This window comes from Peromyscus maniculatus, chromosome 14, assembly GCF_049852395.1.
Source record: "Peromyscus maniculatus bairdii isolate BWxNUB_F1_BW_parent chromosome 14, HU_Pman_BW_mat_3.1, whole genome shotgun sequence".
NCBI lineage: Eukaryota > Metazoa > Chordata > Mammalia > Rodentia > Cricetidae > Peromyscus > Peromyscus maniculatus.
The window spans coordinates 66,744,817-66,763,997 of NC_134865.1; positions in this window are offsets into that span (position 1 = coordinate 66,744,817).

A 19,181-nucleotide genomic window follows, 5' to 3' on the forward strand; every position below is an offset into this window, starting at 1 on the left:
CAATAATTGGCCTCAGGTTTGATTTTATTAATAAGAACTTTTTAAGATTCATGCAACAACTCGAGCATATATCAAAAAAGGCTTCATCTTATTTCAGAGAGACTTTCTTAAACATGTTCATTGCTGCTCTATTCATAATAACCAGAAATTGGAAACATCCTAGATGCTCCTCAGCAGAAAAAAAAAAAAAAAGGATAAAGAAAATGTGGTACTTTTGCGCAATGGAATATTACTCAGCTGTTAAAAAAACAATGAAATCTTTAAATTAATAAGTAAATGGATGGAACTTGAAAAAAATTGTTGTGAGTAAAGTACTTCAGATTTAAAAATACAAATATGTTTTGTATTTACTTACATGTGGATGCTAGCTGTTAAGTCAATGATGACCAAGCTAAAAATCCATAGAACCACAGTAGTTAAGTCTAGAGTAAGGGACTAGGGGGTACAGATAGATCATCTTAGGACAGGGTTATTGAGTAGATAAGGATGGATGAGGGAGGCAAGAATTGGAGGGTAAGTTCAGGGTAGATTGAGAGAAGGGGACAAATTAAGTAATATAGGAGGGGCATCTAAAGTATTAAGGGACATTTGAGAGTAGTATGGAAACTTTATACTATAGAATTTTATACTATAGAATTTTCCTAAAATACTTACATCTATGAAGGTAAACTAAACGAAGTAGCCAAATAATGTGGGACATAGAGTCACAACTCAGCATCTATTGTCACCATATGAAGCGTCCAGTACCAGGATTAGGTTACATCAAATCGACTTTTTGGCCCAGGCTGTAGCCAAAATGATAGGCTGATCATCACAAACTGACAGCAAGGCCCCACTGCTGAAGATAAGAACTACACAAGTCGCTGGGCATGGAGAATTCGAGCCACTGCCTACGTAGAGCCTTTATGCCTCCATTTTATCATCTGTTATACAGGAAGGTACTCTGCATGCTACCAAAGGAGAAAGGTAAACACAAAACCTTTGATCTACAACTGTGTTCTGCCTGTAAGATACACTAGTGCAATAGTGGCACAAACTGTGTACAAGCAACCAACCAATTTCTGAAGGCCCACTTCCCAAGATGGAATCCACGAGATGGAATCCATACCTGACTGCCTGAGTGACCAAGAACTATTGGCCTTTAAAAAATAGCAGTAAATCACTATTCCTAAGAACCTTCTGCTATACTCAGGTCAGTCTTGCCCAGCCATTGTCAGAGATGCTTCCTCTTGCAACAAATGGGAACAAATACGTTGTGTCCAGATCATGACCCCCAGAGAGACCACCAAAGAGGAGCATGCAGGAATGCAAAAGCAAGGTTTAATTCTGGATATCCAAAAGCAATACAAGCCTAGGCAGGGACTTCATCCAATACATTCAATGCAGTGCAGGCTGGAGGAAGTGGCCACCTATCTGCAAGCTCAGCTTTTCAAGGGAAAAAATCTCAAGGTTACATCACTTAGGGGTGCTAGTATGGGTACAGTTCTGATTGGCTCGCTTCTAGGGACTTCTAGAAATTACTTCTAAGGGAGTAGTTGCCCACCACCATTTCTCATTGGCTGCCCTCAGGTGGGGGCAATTCTGTGGTCAGTTGCCCTGGAAACCAGGGAGAGGACATTCCATAGTCCAGCAGGCATTACCTTGTGACTATCTTGTGACTCTGTACTTTTACACTTCCTGGTTTCTGGAATCTGAACTGACTGGTTTTAGTAACTAATGGCCTATTCCCAAAAGGAGAAATCTTAGGCCTTAATTTTAGGGTGAAAGCATTTTGGTCTTATTTCTAAGATGGCTCATTTTGGTCTCATAAAATACAGAGACCCACAGACAGATATTTTGCCAAGAGAGAGATAGACCTTGGAACACTTAGGCCTATCCAGGACATCTCCAGTAAACCCCTCTTGTTAGGGTCTTGTATAATATTAGCAGGACCAGCCTTAATATTATACATCCCAGGGGCTCAGGAGAGAGAAGTACTAATGGCGAGGACTATTTTCAGGAAATAGAATCTCAGCACACCAAGCTCTATCGTCCATTTGCTTTAATTCCTCTGGCATAACATCCTTTATACACAACTTCAGTTCTGTTCTCATGTCTAGCTCCTTTCTTGACTGATTTCTCTCTATACTTATCTATTGCTTCCTCTAAGTTCTATCTTAATTCTCTCATCTTAATTCTGCCTCATCTAGGTCCTTTTCAGCTTGTTCTTACCCAGCCAGTACTTCCCCATCTGGCTCTTCCTCATCTCCCATCTTGTTTCTCTAGTCTTTCTTCTAGCCCTTCAATCTAGTCCTTCCCCATCTCAGTTTGTTCCTCTCAAGTTCTTACCCATCTAGTTTTTCCACTCTCTTTTCTCTTCTCTGTCCCGTGCCCTGGAAGTCCCAGTATAGAAAGGGAGGGTCCGAGCTAAATTGTGTAAAGCTATTACTTAATGTCACCTCTCCTAGGAGGTGTCTCCTTGTGGAATTTACCTTAGGTCAGGAGACTTGTCTGTGGAGCTGCTATCATTGTTAGTCCTCGGAAGTTGGGCGCCCCCTGGGTGGTGTCTCCTTGTGGAATTTAAGTCAGGAGACTTGCAAATGGGCTGTTATCATTGTTATCCTCTGAAGTTGAGCGCCCACCTGGGTAGTGTTTCTTGTAGTCCTTGAAAGTGGCTAAGGGAGATATCTGATTCCAGAGAAAGCCTTTCCTGAGGCAGTTCTCCAAATACCTAGAATGTGTCAGCCCTTCTTAGGGGAAAGCCAATTGGGAAAACTATGAAGGCACACATGATTTTCATAACAGAAGACAGCTGATATATAACAAGCCAAGTAACACCAAAAACTCCTTGGGATTTGGCTTCCTCTGGAGGAATTTCCTGATTCCTCCAGGTAGTGACTTTGCTATAACCAGCTGAGTTCTTATGATATATTCCTGCGGTCTGCAGCATTAGGGCTTAGGGAACCCTGCTGAAGAGGAGGCAAAAAAGAGTGTAAGAGCTAGATGTCATGGAGGATACCAAGAATGCCCTCTGAATCAACAGGATCAACTTACATATGGATCTACGGAGACCAAGGCAGCATGCACAAGGCCTACATGGTCTGTACCAGATGAGGACTTAGAGATGAAAGCAGAATCAAACACATGGCCCCATCCTTAACCCAGAAGCAATATAGCATTCATAACCACTTGCAAATGAAAACTCAATTCCCTCCAAGGGTTCTTCTCTGGGGAAACCTACTCTTTTTTTTTTTTTAATTTATTTATTTTTTTTTTATTTTACAATACTATTCAGTTCTACATAACAGCCACAGATTCACTTGTTCTCCCCGCTCCTGCCCCTCCCCTCCCCCCCAGCCCACACCTCATTCCCACCTCCTCCAGATCAAGCCCCCCCCCCCCCCAGGACTGAGATCAATGTGATAGACTCAGTCCAGGCAGGTCCAGTCCCCTCCTCCCAGATTGAGCCAAGCGTCCCTGTTAGGTTCCATACCCAGCAGACAATGGCCAACAGAAACAAAATCAATGGCATCCTTGAAGGTTCCTTGTCTCATAATGTTATGTAGGGACTTTCCTTTATTAAAAAATATTTCTATTTTTTAATTTTTATTTTATTATATTTATGAATATGTTTTTATTCTCTTCTTTTCCTTTGCATATCTATTATACCTTCCAATTTAGTGTCTTTACAGGGTTCCTGGGTGTGCAAACCAGTGGTTCTCTGTGTCTACATTTATTTCTTGTTCCTTCTCTTGGGCTCCTTTCCTTCTCTTTGTTTGTTTAGTCTAACTCCATGAGTTAGTTTCTTATACTATTATATTATATTATATTATATTATATTATATTATATTATATTGTATTGTATTGTATTGTATTGTATTGTATTGCATTGCATTGCATTGCATTGCATTGCATTGCATTGCATTGCATTGCATTGCATTGCATTGCATTGCATTGCATTATATTATATTATATTATATTATATTATATTATATTATATTATATTATATTATAATTATCCCCTAGAAGCCTGCTTGTTTTCTGAGACAGAAAGGGAATCCAGATGGGAGGAGAAGTAGGGAGGAACTGGGAGTAGAGGGAGGGAAACTGTAATCAAGACATATTATGTAAGAAAAAAAACTATTTTCAATAAAGAAAGACAATAAAAAACAAAACAAGCCGGGCGGTGGTGGCGCACGCCTTTAATCCCAGCACTCGGGAGGCAGAGCTAGGCGGATCTCTGTGAGTTCGAGGCCAGCCTGGGCTACCAAGTGAGTTCCAGGAAAGGCGCAAAGCTACACAGAGAAACCCTGTCTCGAAAACACCAAAAAAAAAAAAAACCAAAACAAAATAATGACGATAATCTTTCTTGGCAAGGTCAGGTTAGAAATGGAGTGGAGAGAAGAAGTTGTGGAGAAACAAAGTTAATCTAATTTACGAATTAAACTAATTTAAGCCATTTTTTAAATTTTAATTTTGATCCTGGGCTGATCAGATGCTCAGTAAGTTGACATGAAAATTGCTAAATCCACAGTTAACAGGAGTGATTGGAACACTGAGCTGACTATCTTTCCTAATTTATGAAACGACATTCATTGAAATTTCTGAATTGATTGCTTTTAAGCAGAGGAACAATCACTAAACAACTATGGCCTAAGGAAAATATAAGCTGTGGAATGGATAGATATTACCAAATAGCCTGCCATTTCCTTTCTGAAATGAGTAATTGTAGGTTTTACTGATTTACTTTTCATCTGTTTCAGAACTCTTCCTGCTTCTTTTGGTTGTTTTAAATACCAGCACCCCAGGGACAGCAGCAGAGCATAGCTTTCCTGAAAACTCTTTTGTGTCTGTTCATTTTGGCCAGAGAATTAATCCCCAACCAGTCTGTTTATATGACAATGTTGATATCTGATTCTGTCATTCAAAAGAAAATAGGACTAGGAAACTTTCCCCTGACAGCAATAATTCTATTTTTCCTGGCTTGGGCAAGTTACAGGATTTATCCTGAATTCTATTCTTTCATAGGAAGAATGGTTACCCTGGATGATTTAAAATTCATAAAGAACTAACATACTTGTTATTATTTATCTTTTAAAAATTCCAGGTCTAGGTGGAACTGAGCCTAAAGCTTTTGAATCTGGTCATCTAGCTAACCTTTACAGTTTCAAACTATGTTGTTATAACACTTTTTACTTCCTATTCTGTCTCATTCTTTGTTTTTCAAGTTCTGAAGCTTCACCTGCACCATTTGAAACCTGTCTATTTCAAATGGAGGCTACTTTAATCAACACTTAATAAGGATGATGAAAAGAATGATATCTCATCCTGAAGAAACTTTGCTTAAGTATTTCATTAGTCATCCTTAAATTGATTAAATTAGGTCTTAACAAACAATCAAAAGACTACAAGGGCAGGCCCACCTCTGAGTCTGAAGCCAACTTGTTTTATGGAGTGAGTTCCAGGATATAGCCAGAGTTAACAGAGAAACAAAAACAAACACCAACAACAAAAAACTAAAAACAAACAAATAAAAAATTACATTGTTGCATTGTCACAATGTGACTACAATGACCAAAACCGAAGCTATGCTCAACAATCTTTCACAATATTTGTGTTTACAGAAAATGGTACAGGCTGGAGAGAGATTATTACTCAGCCTTGAGTATTTATCTTACAGAGGTCCAGAGCTCAGTACCAAACACCAATGTTAGGCAGCTCATAACCTCCTGTAACTTCAGCCCCAGGACATCTAATTTCCTTTTCTGATCTCCACTGGCATCTGTACTCATGTTCTTAAACCAAAATACAGACATAAATACAGAAAATTAAAAACAAAACAATTGTTGAAAAAAGAAAATGCTAGAAGAAACCAGGTTGTAGTTGAACTTTGACCACTCAAATGTGTCACTTTTCTGTTCATAATAATCGTTATTTTCATCTTACTTAAGGTCTGGCTGCAGGAATTTGTGTGTGGAATAATATAAAAGATAATTTGGCTTATAAAATACTATATGAAACAGAAAAAAGTTTTAAGAAAGTTAAATATATTTTTAAATATTTTATTAAATATTTATTTATATTTATTCATTAATATTGAATATATATATATATATCCTCCACAGTCATACCTGACATATGAAGGTATTAATGTAAGATTAATTAATTACACTTTATTTTTAAAATATTTCTTATTTTTCTATATTACATACAACATTTCACCATTTTATTGTTTTCAGCAAACTTTCACACTGTAAGCATTTTGAATTCTTGGTGTAAAACTTTTCAGTAATATGTTAGAGTAACTAATCAACAGTATTTGGTTTTTTTTTTTTTTTTTTTTTGGTTTTTCGAGACAGGGTTTCTCTGCATAGCTTTGCGCCTTTCCTGGAGCTCACTTGGTAGCCCAGGCTGGCCTCGAACTCACAGAGATTCGCCTGGCTCTGCCTCCCGAGTGCTGGGATTAAAGGCGTGCGCCACCACCGCCCGGCAAGTATTTGTGTCCTAAATGAAAAGTTCTAGATTTTTAAATGAAGCTTACAAGTACTTTTTTCTAATCCTTTTTATGTTCAGCTATTAAAGTACACAGCCAATGAGTTAGCCATATCTAGTTAATATGGATTATTGCTCTTATCAGATGAATGAATAGAACTTAATCTGGGGGAGGGGGTTGTCCAGAAAGGAAATGATGTTTCAACATTTGGCACAGAGTAGGACTACTGAAAGGAAAAATTTAACCACATGAATTTAAACAGAGTTCGTTTATCTAAGCAAAGATCCTTCCATGAATCAGGCAGCACAGAATCAGATGTCAGTGGTGGCTTTTCCGTGTATTTACAGTTAGCTTTGTAGGGCCGAGAAAACAAACCCATGAATGAAATTGCTCACAATCAGGCATTTGCCAAATTTGCCAAACTTGGGTACAACATAGTGGAAAGTACCTCGAGGTTAGTTGGCATTTTATGATTGATTAAGATTAAATTTTGCTTAATTAGTGGTTAAACTACTTACTTAGGAATCCAAGATGTGGGCATCATCCTAGCCTAAAGCATTCCAATTCAGTGCTTTTAATAGTGTACAATGGTTATTAACAATGCTTGTCAGTAGATATGTATAATTTATAATAATATATTTTATCAATTTTACAATGGATCTTGTTTATATTCACCCCACTCCACTCCTCAACTCCTCCCTGATCCATCCCCGCTACCTAGCCCCTACTTCATGTCTCCCTTTTTTTTTTTTTCTATTTAGAAGAAACTATTTTGTAGCAGATGTCTTAATCCTCTGGCTGTTGAAATCTTTTCTCCCACTTCTTTTTTGATGGGTTTGGAGCCTTAAGTGTAGGGGTTATGTTGTATGTGTACTAATTGAAGAAGAGAACCCAATGAACAGTTAATCTATAAAGTTTGACCAGTTGTGGCTTTCTGGCATGATCTCAGTTGGCTACATAAATAAGTTTCTTTGATTAGGAGGTGAGAGCTATACTTATCTGGGAATGTAAAGATAAGAATCTAAAATCAGTTAGAGATTATACTCATTTATTAAAGTAGCAGTAGCGTCTTCTCTAGGTCCTATGGCCTCCCCAGCTTTTAAGCAATATTGACAATTGCATTTACACCTTTCTCCCTATATGCTACAAACTCTTTCTTAACATATGGGGTTGATGAGAAGATGGGTGGGGTATATATTAAAGCCTAAGGACTTGATACACTAAATGAAGTCATAGAGCTGGGAAGATGGCTTAGCTGGTAAAGTATTTGTTGTACAAGATGAAGGCCTGAGGTCTGTCCTTTTCCAACCATGTAAAATTGCCAAGTATATAGGTTATAAGTGGATGGAATGCTGGCAAAAGTTGACCTCTGGAATTCAGGTGGATCTATGCTCATGTGTACAACACACACACACACACACACACACATACACACACACACACACACACACACACACACTCGTCTAAACAGCTTTTTCTCCCTTTTTTCTTTCTTTCTTTTTTCTTCTTTTTCCATCAGGTTAGTGCCCAGTTTTCTTATGTTGTCTGGACTTGTGATGGTAGATGCTTAGTTTGCTTGGCATCCACTGTGGTTTAGCTTTATTGACTTTGCTTCTGTACTCTGAGCAACTCCGGCAGATTCTTGTCTGATCTTCCCCTATAAAGTCATCTGTCGGAGTGGACTTTCCAGACTTGACATCTTTTTTTTTTTTTTTTTTTTTTTTAGGCTGGCAATCCAAAACTGCGTAATTCTGACATGAGAACTTTCTGTTGCCATCTGACCTTGATAGAGCCATTCTGATGGTCTCTCTCTTTCCTTGGTCTAGGTCTCCTTCGTCCAAAGGTAGTTTTGCTAGGAGTTTGTTTTACTGTCTTGGCTTTATTGGGAGCTTAACTATGTGTAGAACCTATGCAGAAATAACTCTGAGACTTGCATCTGCCTCATATTACATTAGGTGCAAGCATCCACATAGAGCCCAAAAGACAGTTTGCAGATTAAAGAATAGAGGTAATAAGAAAGGTTAAAGAACAGAGATCATTTAGCCTGGGAATGAGACATCTGAGGGACAATTTAATAATGGTCTGCAATTACGTAGAAGGTTCCTTTAACATCTTTGCGAAGCAAATTGCAGCCAGCTGTTTTAAATCTCTACCAAGGACAGAAATCATGGATATGAGCATCCATTGCAGAACAAGCAGTTTAACAGGATACAAGTTAGGCATAGGAAATGATTCCCCCGTGGGATTTGCTTATAGAAGACACAACATCAATATAACAAGGAACAAAGCTAGTTTACTACTATATCCTATAGTTCCATTGGGAGAATTAGATTATTAATATCTGAATTACTCAGCTTTCCAGTAATGTCACTGCAATAACATCTAAGGTCACTTACTTTCCAAGTGATAAGAATAAAGACTGGCGTTGACATGAACATTCTAAATTTTCACTTTCCCTTTCTTTCTCCATCCTTGCAATGAGACCTCTCTCATTGTGCCGTTTTCCCTTTCTGTTTCCAGTACCTGATTTGGGGCTGAGAATAAAGAGTTGGATATGACCAGATATCTGTTCTTCGCAGAAAGGAACACAGGCTCATATTGTTCCATGTCATATCACTATAACCAGCATTTAAGAGGAAAACACTGTGCAATTATGTTTCAAGCTTTCACTCATTCCTTCAAAAGCATTCTTCAAATACAACACCAAGTGCAAATCACTGTTCTGTAAGTATTTAACAAGTAACAGCTACATGCAGTTGTACTAAGTTTGTGCTATTTAGTCACCTTAGTTGAAATCATTTATCATGAAATTTTATGCTACATAAAATGTATGCGGATTTGTTAGGAGCTTAAGTCCAGGTGAAAGAATATTTACATTTGCACACATTTGGTATGTTAGTTGACATCCTAGAAACGATATGGATGAGAGAGGAATTATCAAGAGAAAAGCAACAGATTTGTTATTTAATTATTTGTTTATTTATTCTTCTCTCATATATTACATCCCAACTGCAGTTTGCTCCTCCCTCCTCTACTTCAAGCCCGCCCCCAACATACACCTTCCCTCTTGCCCAGATCCACTCCTCCTCAGTTTCTCTTCAGAAAAGAGCAAGCCTCCCAAGGTTATCAATCAGCATCTCCTAAGAAGTTACAATATGTAAGTTTTACACAATACATAAAACTCTGCAAGACCAAAATGTATTTTATGTAACATCTGATGAAGAGAGAAGGGCTATGGAAAACTGCATTACTAGAAAAAGTGAGGCTACAGGAGGTAAACCTAGGAAAGGCCATGGGCTGTCTACTTCAAGTTTCTTGATATCCTCCCTTTTTTAAAGATAAAAGCATTCCTTTCTTCCATTTCTAAGAAAGAGCCATTTCCAGGATAGGTTTTTGGGTTTTGTTTTTAGTCTTGTTTTGGGAGTGGCTAAGGGGTGTGTTTGTTTGTTCTTGTTGTTTGTTCTTGTTTTAACTAGGCAAAGAACTTCTAGATTTTACTTTTTAGCATTTAACAAGAAAAAAAAAAAGCATTCAGCCACATTTATGAAATTAGAGTCCATTAATTCTCCGAAACAATCAACTGGAATTTTCAGACCATTCATTTAGGGGCAAGGAGTACAATGATTCTCATACAAATTGCAGGATGCTTTGAACTACATTTCATGGCACAAAAAAGCATGATGGGCTTTTATGGCCTGGTTCATGGCAGAAGAGGCAGGTCACTGAGTCCTGTCAACACCTGCTATTCCCCAAAATTCCCTAGCTTAAATAAAGCACTCACTACTCAAAACCACCCTATTTGTGGGCGGCACATTCTCACGTCTGCCTCATTAGCTTACTTCATGCACAGTCCCTAAGGAAAAAAATCCTCTGCTTGCATTTCGGGTTTTTTTTTTTCCTCCAATTTATGTAAATTCACAAAAGTCTCCCTTTAAGAATTTTATGTTGATCTACTAGCTAGCACCTCTAGCATCTGAGAAATAGTCTCATTATCAGGTTATTTTCTTTCTCAAAATTACCTATAAATATTACAGAGCCAGCATTCAGAAATCGGGAAAACTTATTCTCCTAGGCAACCTGAGGAATATCACCCTGAAGCCAGGCTGGGCTGTTAGGCTAATGTTCTTCCCAGGTCTCCTAAGGCGGCAGATCCAGTCCCCTCTGTAGGAGCAGACAAAGTAGTGAACATCTCATTACCATATAAAGAGGCTTCTGTTGCCTACTCCAATCCAGGGTTTGCAATGGTCTTTACAAATCCTTATAAAATCTAGCATCATTAGAAATTTTTCTCGAGCTCTTGCAGTTTTAACTTATACATATATATGTATAAAAGGAGGGTGCTACAGTGTGAACGTGTCCACCAGAGTCATATGTGAAAACTTACTTGTCAAGTTTTTGTGATAATATTAAAAGGTGGCATCTTTTAGGAAATGTAGGAATCAGGAGGATATATTTCTCACAAGTAGGATTACTAATCTTAAAATAGAGGTTGAAACAAGTATTCCAGTATTTTTTGCTCCTTCTCCTTTTTGATATAATAGTGTTGATCTCTGGAGGATGCATGTTGGGGCCAGAGACTGAGTCTTCCCTACAAACAGAACCCACTCTAAACTTGATGTTGGACTCTCTATCCCATAGAACCTTCAGAAAGAAATTTCCATCATTTTTAAACAGTTCAGTCTCTCATAGTTCTTCTAGAGTACCACAAACAGAATAAGTTGCATTTCTGTTTCCTAACAGGCCTTAATTGATCAACAGAGGATTATCAGAGGAGTTTACACCCTCCCTGTATTTGCAAGAGTAGAGCATACTTATGACTCATTGTGGTTGAAGAGGGAACCTCTGTTTCAACACCAAGAAGAACCAATTTTTTTCTTCAGAGTTCCTTTTTGAGGATACTTCCCCCCTCCCTTTGCTTCCATAGCTATAAAATTGCTCTTCGGAGAATTATTTTCAGTCATTCTCTCTTAAAGACCTATCCCAAGCCTTCAGAAAGACTCCAACTTAGTCATAAGGCAGTACCTATCATCCTAGAAAAATTCCTATTTTGCATTATCTTTGTAGCATTTCTCAACTTGGAGAATCCTTGAACTATAGATTTTGAAACCTGACAGTTCCTAAAGTTTAACAAGTTTTCTAGGTGTTTTCACAAGAATTGTTAATAAAACCAAGCTAAAGTACTTGTCATTGATTTCAGAAGTCCTCTTTACAACAACTCAACTTAATATAAAACTGGCTTGAAAAGTTTTATTTTTTGTGTTTGAGGAAGTACCACCACAAGCTGCCAGAAATCACTATTTCTTTGGTTCAGTTGACCATGACCCTTTCCTTCAAACCTGTATGTCTTTGTGTCTTTCTAAGTGTTATGGGGAATTCAGGGCTTCCCTGAACCCTCTTAAGCTTGTGTATGTCTCAGTCTTCCTGTGAAGCACACTTTGCTACATTTCACTTGTGTCAACTAATTGTCCCCTAAAATCACACAATCCACAGAAAGTGTTACCACCCTTTATTGTAAAATATGCTGTTGTTCTCACTTGAACAACTGGAAGAATTTGTTTTGCTTTTGAGACTTGTTCCTGAAAGAGTCAGGTGTCAAAAACCTTCAGTGAATACTGCTTCGCTGTAGCTGTTTAAACATGAAATATCCTGCACTTGGTCCCCAACACTTGTGGCTTCATAGGAGGCCTGTCAGGAAGGAATGAGTCACTGGAGATAGGCCATGAAGTTTCATGACCCTACCCTCCTTCCAGGACATTCTTTGCTCCCTGATTGCCTATACAATGTGTCTCATACCATCATGCCTTCCCTACCTTGATGGATTGCATCCCTTATAACAATCCAAAACAAGAACAGCAAAAACAAACCCCTCTTCTCCTTTCCTTTTGTCTGTTTTTTTTCTAATTGTCACAGTAAAAATAAAAATAACTAATATATTTATACTACGTGGGACCTCAACCCGTAAGTCTAGAATCCTATATATGAAATGGTAGTTAGTATTTTTATGCAAAACAACTTGAAGTAGTGATTTGCTATATATAATAGAGCATCTTGTAGAAGAACTAATATAGAGACTTTAAAAGTCTTCTAAAAATGTAAGTGGACAATTGAATGAATAAATTCAAATAACTGTGAAATTAATAGTAGTACAGGTGATGCTATAGAATATTTCATATTAAGAAACTTAGATTAGGGTGACATGACTACAGAAGTCCTTTGTGTGTGTGTGTGTGTGTGTGTGTGTGTGTGTGTGTGTGTAAGTCCAAGGACAACTTCCTGGAATTAGTTTTCTACTTCTGCCAGATGAGTCCTGAGAATTGAACTCAGTTTTTCAGTCTCTGAAACAAGCATCTTTACCCACTGATGCATTTCACTGTTCTCCAACGCTTGTTAGGAGAATGAAAACCAATGAGTGACACACAGCCATTTTCAGCAGGATAAATTAAAATATAATTGTTCAAATAAATATTAGTCACTAGGGAAAATGTAGCTAATTTCCTTATATAATTAACAGAAAATAACCTATCATTTTAGTAGAAAGTAATGTGACCAGAGAGCTATGAAACTGCAGAGAGAAATGTCCGAGAGTTTGTTTATCATGGTCTTCAACTGGGCCTCATTTTCTTTTCTTAAGTTTGATGTTGTGGCTAACACACTCTGACAGACAGAATATTTTCAAAACATTGTTGGTTAAAGTTCACAACAACACACTGACTATCTAAACTAATTGAGGGAGGCATCAGGGCAGTAATTTTTTTTTTTCACTAAAAGTCAGGTATCACCTATAAAAAAACCATTCCACATTGGTTAACTGACTTTACCAAAATTATGTCTTCAGTCCTTTTCACTTTAGTATATAATTCTAAATGTGAGACTGAAACAGAAAAGTTACAGTTCCAAAACTGTCATTTTTTTTATCAGCTGAACACACCCACAGTACACATAAATACAGTAAAGAAAAAAATAAACAGATAACAGAAAAAGAAATCTTAGCAGTCGGACAGCTGGTACTGCTGTTGGTCTAATGAGGCTATTTTGAGGACAGACAGCAATTCTCCTATGTAAACTCTGCATGTATGCATGAGGGCAGTTAAAAATGACCAAATCCAGGAAACCCCACTTTACGCTTCTCCACCTGTTTTGTAGAAAAAGTATTTTCCTCCCACCTAGCTTCTGAAAAAATAAAACTATCCACCTGGGTAAGATGAGAATTAAACTCCCAAACTGAATACATTGCTTTGCTGGCTAGCATCGAGGAGCTTTGATGATTTACACTGTATTACACATTTCCATTGCACAAAACAGCACTTATAGCAGGGATGTGATTACCTAATTAAGTTATTAGACACAAAGGTGCTTATCATGGGATAATTACATCCCAGGGAAATAAAGAAAAATACCAGAGCCCAGCTGGAAACAGGAGTGCTTCCCATTACAAGGGCTCCTTCATCACAGAAACCATATCCAAGTGAACAGGTAGAAGAAGTGGTAACTGTCTCCTCTGCTGAGAGAGTTGGGGCTGGAGGTCAGCCTGAAAATCCTTTGCTGTCCAGACTTGACTTAACTGTGCAGATCTCATTAATTGGTGCCAGGATACCCACAGGCATGTGTGCATCTCACTCTTGATACAGAAGCCTGGAATGAGCTCTGAAAAGATGTGAGCAACCAGCAACCACAGAGCTGAATACAAATACTGTCACTCCAATGGGGCCCAATTGCCAATAAGGTTAGACTAACAAACTCCACAGCAGTTTAACTGTTTAAGTGGTTTAACACTTGAAAATTGCTACTAATTGCAGAAAAAAATAGCCTTATTTTTCACTATTAACACCAGTTAAACTCTTTAATTGTATAACCTGCAGCTTAAGAGTTCATAAACACAAACTCATAGCCCACATAGATACATACACACAGAGATGCACACACACACACACACACACACACACACACACACACACACATAAACACTAAACTTGTGCTTGGAGAAGTTACAGTGGCATTCTTTCTTAACACCTCTGATACATATGGTTTTCATTTTTGTTTTTAGCTTTTTATTGATTCTTGGTGAATTTCACATATGTACTTTGATCTCACTCATCTCCCCATCCCCTTGACTCTGCTCTCTGCCCTTGAGACAACCACCCAAAAATAAAAATTTAAAAGTAATACCAATGATGATGATGATGATGATAGCAAAAACCCAAATCAACAACAACAACAACCAAAAAAAAAAAACCAAAAAATTCCAAATATATCTCTGCATGGAAGCCGTAGTGTGGTCCAGTGAGTAACACAGCACACCCTTTAGTCTGAACATCTTTACTTATATGTGTTCATTGCAATGAGTCATTGGTTTGGTTCGATGCCTGTGGCTTCTGCTACATTATGGATTGTGGGCTCTCACTGGGGTACTTCTGGATATCATATTGTTGCCTTGTGTCCTGGAGATCCTGTAGTTTTGAATCTGCAGGTCTGTCCCCTTTATATGCTCCAGAAGTTCATAGATGAGGTGGGTGTTGGGGTAGGCTACTTTAAATCCTGGTTCTGGGCTTGGGTGGTAGCTGGGTTGGTCAGTTACCTGCTAGATTTTCCTCATTGCCGTCACCAACCCTGCTCTCCAAAACTGCCCCAGCTAGCTCACCAGTGTAGCAGACAACAAAGAGCAGGGCCAGTTCTATACTCACACACCCTCAAGCCCAATTTACCTGCACTCACACCACCAGGGCCAATTCTATTGTTTTGCCCAGGTGATACACACACACACACACACACACACACACACATACACACACAAACACACGCATATACACATTCACATACACACACATCTTCACATACACTCACATGTACATAAACATTAAGATACACTCACAAGCATAATACAGATATACCCATATTCAAAAACACACACTCATATGCACACACACACACACACATACACACACACACACACACACACACACACACACACACACACACTCACACTCACAGCCCTGGAGCCATTATAAAGACAACAATGTGTAGCACTTTCCCAAGAAGACATCCCCCAAGTTTTGGGTGTCTTGCCCTAAGGTTTCTCACTAAATTCTTACACATTAAAATATTTTCACTTGATAAAACTCACCAACTTAGCTACAAGCTGGTGTGAAATGTTTTTCTTCATCAAAGTCAGGGACCTGGCTTTACCAGAGCAGAATTTTCTTAGAAAGGAACTCCACAGGGTGCTGGAGCTATAGCTGAGCTGAGTCACTGCCACTGCAGTCAAAACAGTCACATGACAGGCTGAAGCCATACTGCCTATGCTTTCCAAAGAGGATCATCTTTCCTTTTCTTTCATTTTTAAAGTATTTAAAGCCTTTATTAATGTTCCAAGAATTTTACACAATGTACTTTGACCATATCTACACCATCCACTGACTCCTCCCATATCCAACTTCTCTACCCGTATCTCAGAACCCATGCAACTTTGAGTTTTCTGATTTATGACTTCCTTTCATTTTCTTCTACTTCCTCCGTCCTGCTGCTTGACTCTCCCTCCCTCCTTCCCCTCCTTTCCTCCTTCCTCAACTATGGAGTCCAGTTTGTGTTGCCCAGCTGCTCTTGGGGAGTGTGACCTGTCCTGCAGTGTGAGTGTAGTCTGCTGTAGGATATTCTGTATGGCAAATGTGTTGCTCTGATTGGTTAATAAATAAAACACTGATTGGCCAGTAGCAAGGCAGGAAGTATAGGCGGGACTAACAGAGAAGATGTTTGAGGGAACAGGAAGGCAGAGGGGGAGACTGTAGATGTTGCCAAGACAAGGAAGATGTAAGGTACCAGCAAGCCCTGAGCCACATGGCAAAGTATAGATTAATAGAAATGGGCTGAATATAAGAGTAAGAGCTAGACAATGATAGGCCTGAGCTAATGACCAAGCGGTTTAAATAATATAAATAAATTTTAAATAAGCGTCTGTATGTTTATTTTATAAGTGGGCTAAGGGACTGCCAGGACTTGGCGGGACCCGGAGGGGAAACTCCAGCTACAGTAGTCAGCCAAGAATCATGTCATTTAAGAAAACTGCCTCTCAGCAGCTGTCAAACACCAATAGCTCCTCAGCCAGTGGTGGGATTTTGTGTTCATTTGCCTCTTTCTGTGCTGGAATTTTGTAAAGCTTGAGCTTGTGCAAGTCTTGTGCACGCTGTCACACTTTGAGTTTGTGTGTATAAATGTTATACTGTGTCTGGTAAATGTTGTTTCTTTCAGGTCATCTACCATCTCTGGTAAAAAGCTTTTAAAGCCTTTCTGCTCCCTTTTTTGTGAACCAGGTTCATATTTCCACTTGCAAGTAATTATAGAAAAGGTAACTATTCTATGAACAACCAATATAGATGTTTATAAATGTTCTTTTTCTGAAATAATATAAAGATAGAAAAATAAAAGAATGGGAAGGTCTCTAAGCAAATTTATTTATTTATTTATTTTATAACTGATGATTACTTGAATATTTCTACCTCAGGTATGAAACTGATTTGCAGATTTCAAACCTATTTCTTTTTCGGGGGGTTTAATAATTTGCCCATGGTCTGATATTATTTACATTTTCTCCAACACCTTTGACAATTTTATGCAATATATTTTTATTGTGATCATATTCCCTCCCAATTTTCCCCTTATCCTTCTCCTACACTTATTATCTCCTTTATTCTTTCCACCCTAACCCCCCCCCCACCTTCATGACCTTTATTATTCTTATAGAAGTCTTATGCAGGTAGCTACAATGACTGTATATTCATGATCACAAAGACCATGTCATGGCTATCAGACAGCTTCATGAATTGTTCTCCTCTGCATCTTCTTGTCATTACAATATCTCTGCTTCTTTTCTTGTTATGTTTACTAGGCCATGGAAAAAATGTTATATATTGGACAGATCCCTCAATAGTTATATAATCTCAGCACTTTGCTGAGCTGTGGATCTGTATTAACTGTTGTTCTCTGTAAAAAAGAAGCTTCTTTGACACAGGATAAAAACAGCACTAGTGATGGGGAATTAACATCAGTATTTAGGAAGTGGTTCAGCTACATGTCCATTTATGGAAATATCAGTACTACATCTCCCGTAGGCTTATTATATCCCCAGTTATAGACTTTTGACAAATTTTTGTAGTAGCAGTCATGTATCCCATTCTATAGAACAGGCCTTATATACAATTGGAAAGTAGCTGATTACTTGATTTGGCACTATTTCACCAGTGGGCAAATATGTCCTGGAAGGTAGGAATTGTAGCATTCAGTTTTCACAGATGGAAAGTGCTTTGATTATTTTTCTATCCTAGAAACATGCAGAGCACCTTCTTCCATATGAACCCTAGGCAGACAGAAGAAATCCCAGCTCAGTACTATCTTTGTTTCTTTGTGATTTACAGCTAAAATATATGATTTCTTCAGCAATACAGTCTTAGCATCTAGTTTTATGAGTTACCAAGAGGGAATTTCAATAACCTATATTGTTTGGGGATCTTCTATGGACACTTGGACCAACAGTTCATGGTGAGGTAACCCATATTCAGGCCTGGGAATTTAAGTTAAAAATCTATAGGCTTTCTATGGATTGGCTGTATTGTCAACTCATGTAGGAAACCTCCATTCAAACTATTTTTAAAATTATAATTTTAGTTAGCCTCTGGTGTTGCTGTGATAAGCACTGTGACCAATTACAAGTTGGGTGGGAAAGGATTTATTTTAGCTTAGCAGTTATAGTCCATCATCAATGGGAACCAAAGCTAAAACCTGGAGACAATAACTGACACAGTGACAGTGAATGAATGAAGCTTATGAACAGTGTTTTCTCTGATTTGGTCATTGATGGTATCCATTCTCATTGGGATGACATGAAGCCTCATTGTAGCCTTAACTTTCATTTCCTTTGTAGATAACAGTTTTCCAAATACCCTTAAACATGAATTAGAAATATGTAACTGTGGACATTGCCTTCTTATTGTGTGAAACTGGCCCTGAGCAGCAAAGAACACAGGCGATCTGTGTTCTTTATCACATTTTGATGGTCTGTATTATGCCTTGAAGCCACATTGTTAATATTTAATGTATTTTTCACTATTGTGGCCAGGGCAGGCCACATTCCCCAAGAACAGCTGGACAGCACAAACTGGACTCTACAGGGGATAAGAGAGAGGAAGAAAACATGAAAGAATGAAAAGTGAAGAGACGAGACAAGAGGAGAAAAGAAAAGGAAAGGAACAGAACAGAAAGGAAAGGAAAGGAAAGGAAAGGAAAGGAAAGGAAAGAAAACTCAAGCTAGATTTTCTTGAGGTAAGGGTAGAGAAGTTGGATTTGGGAGAATTCAGAGGAGGGTTGGATATAATCAAAATATATTGTATGAAATTCTCAGAGAATTAATAAAGGGTATTATAGAGTTACAGATCCTGGATGTACCATGGTGACTTGAAGGGAGATTAATGCCAGAAAAAAAAATGTGGCTATAGACACCTATCCACTATAGCACAGGACTTCTGACAATAAGACTAGTAAATATTGACCTCCCGTCCTGCATGAGGGCAGGAAACTTTCCCCTCTTCTGGCTCTTTATCGTATAGGGAAGGGAAAAAAGAAACATTTGTACACAAAAATGGTACAAATCTGTACCTTTCATACCCAAGACTCCTACATAGTTCCATGGAATATACACATAAAACACAGCACAACTATTCTT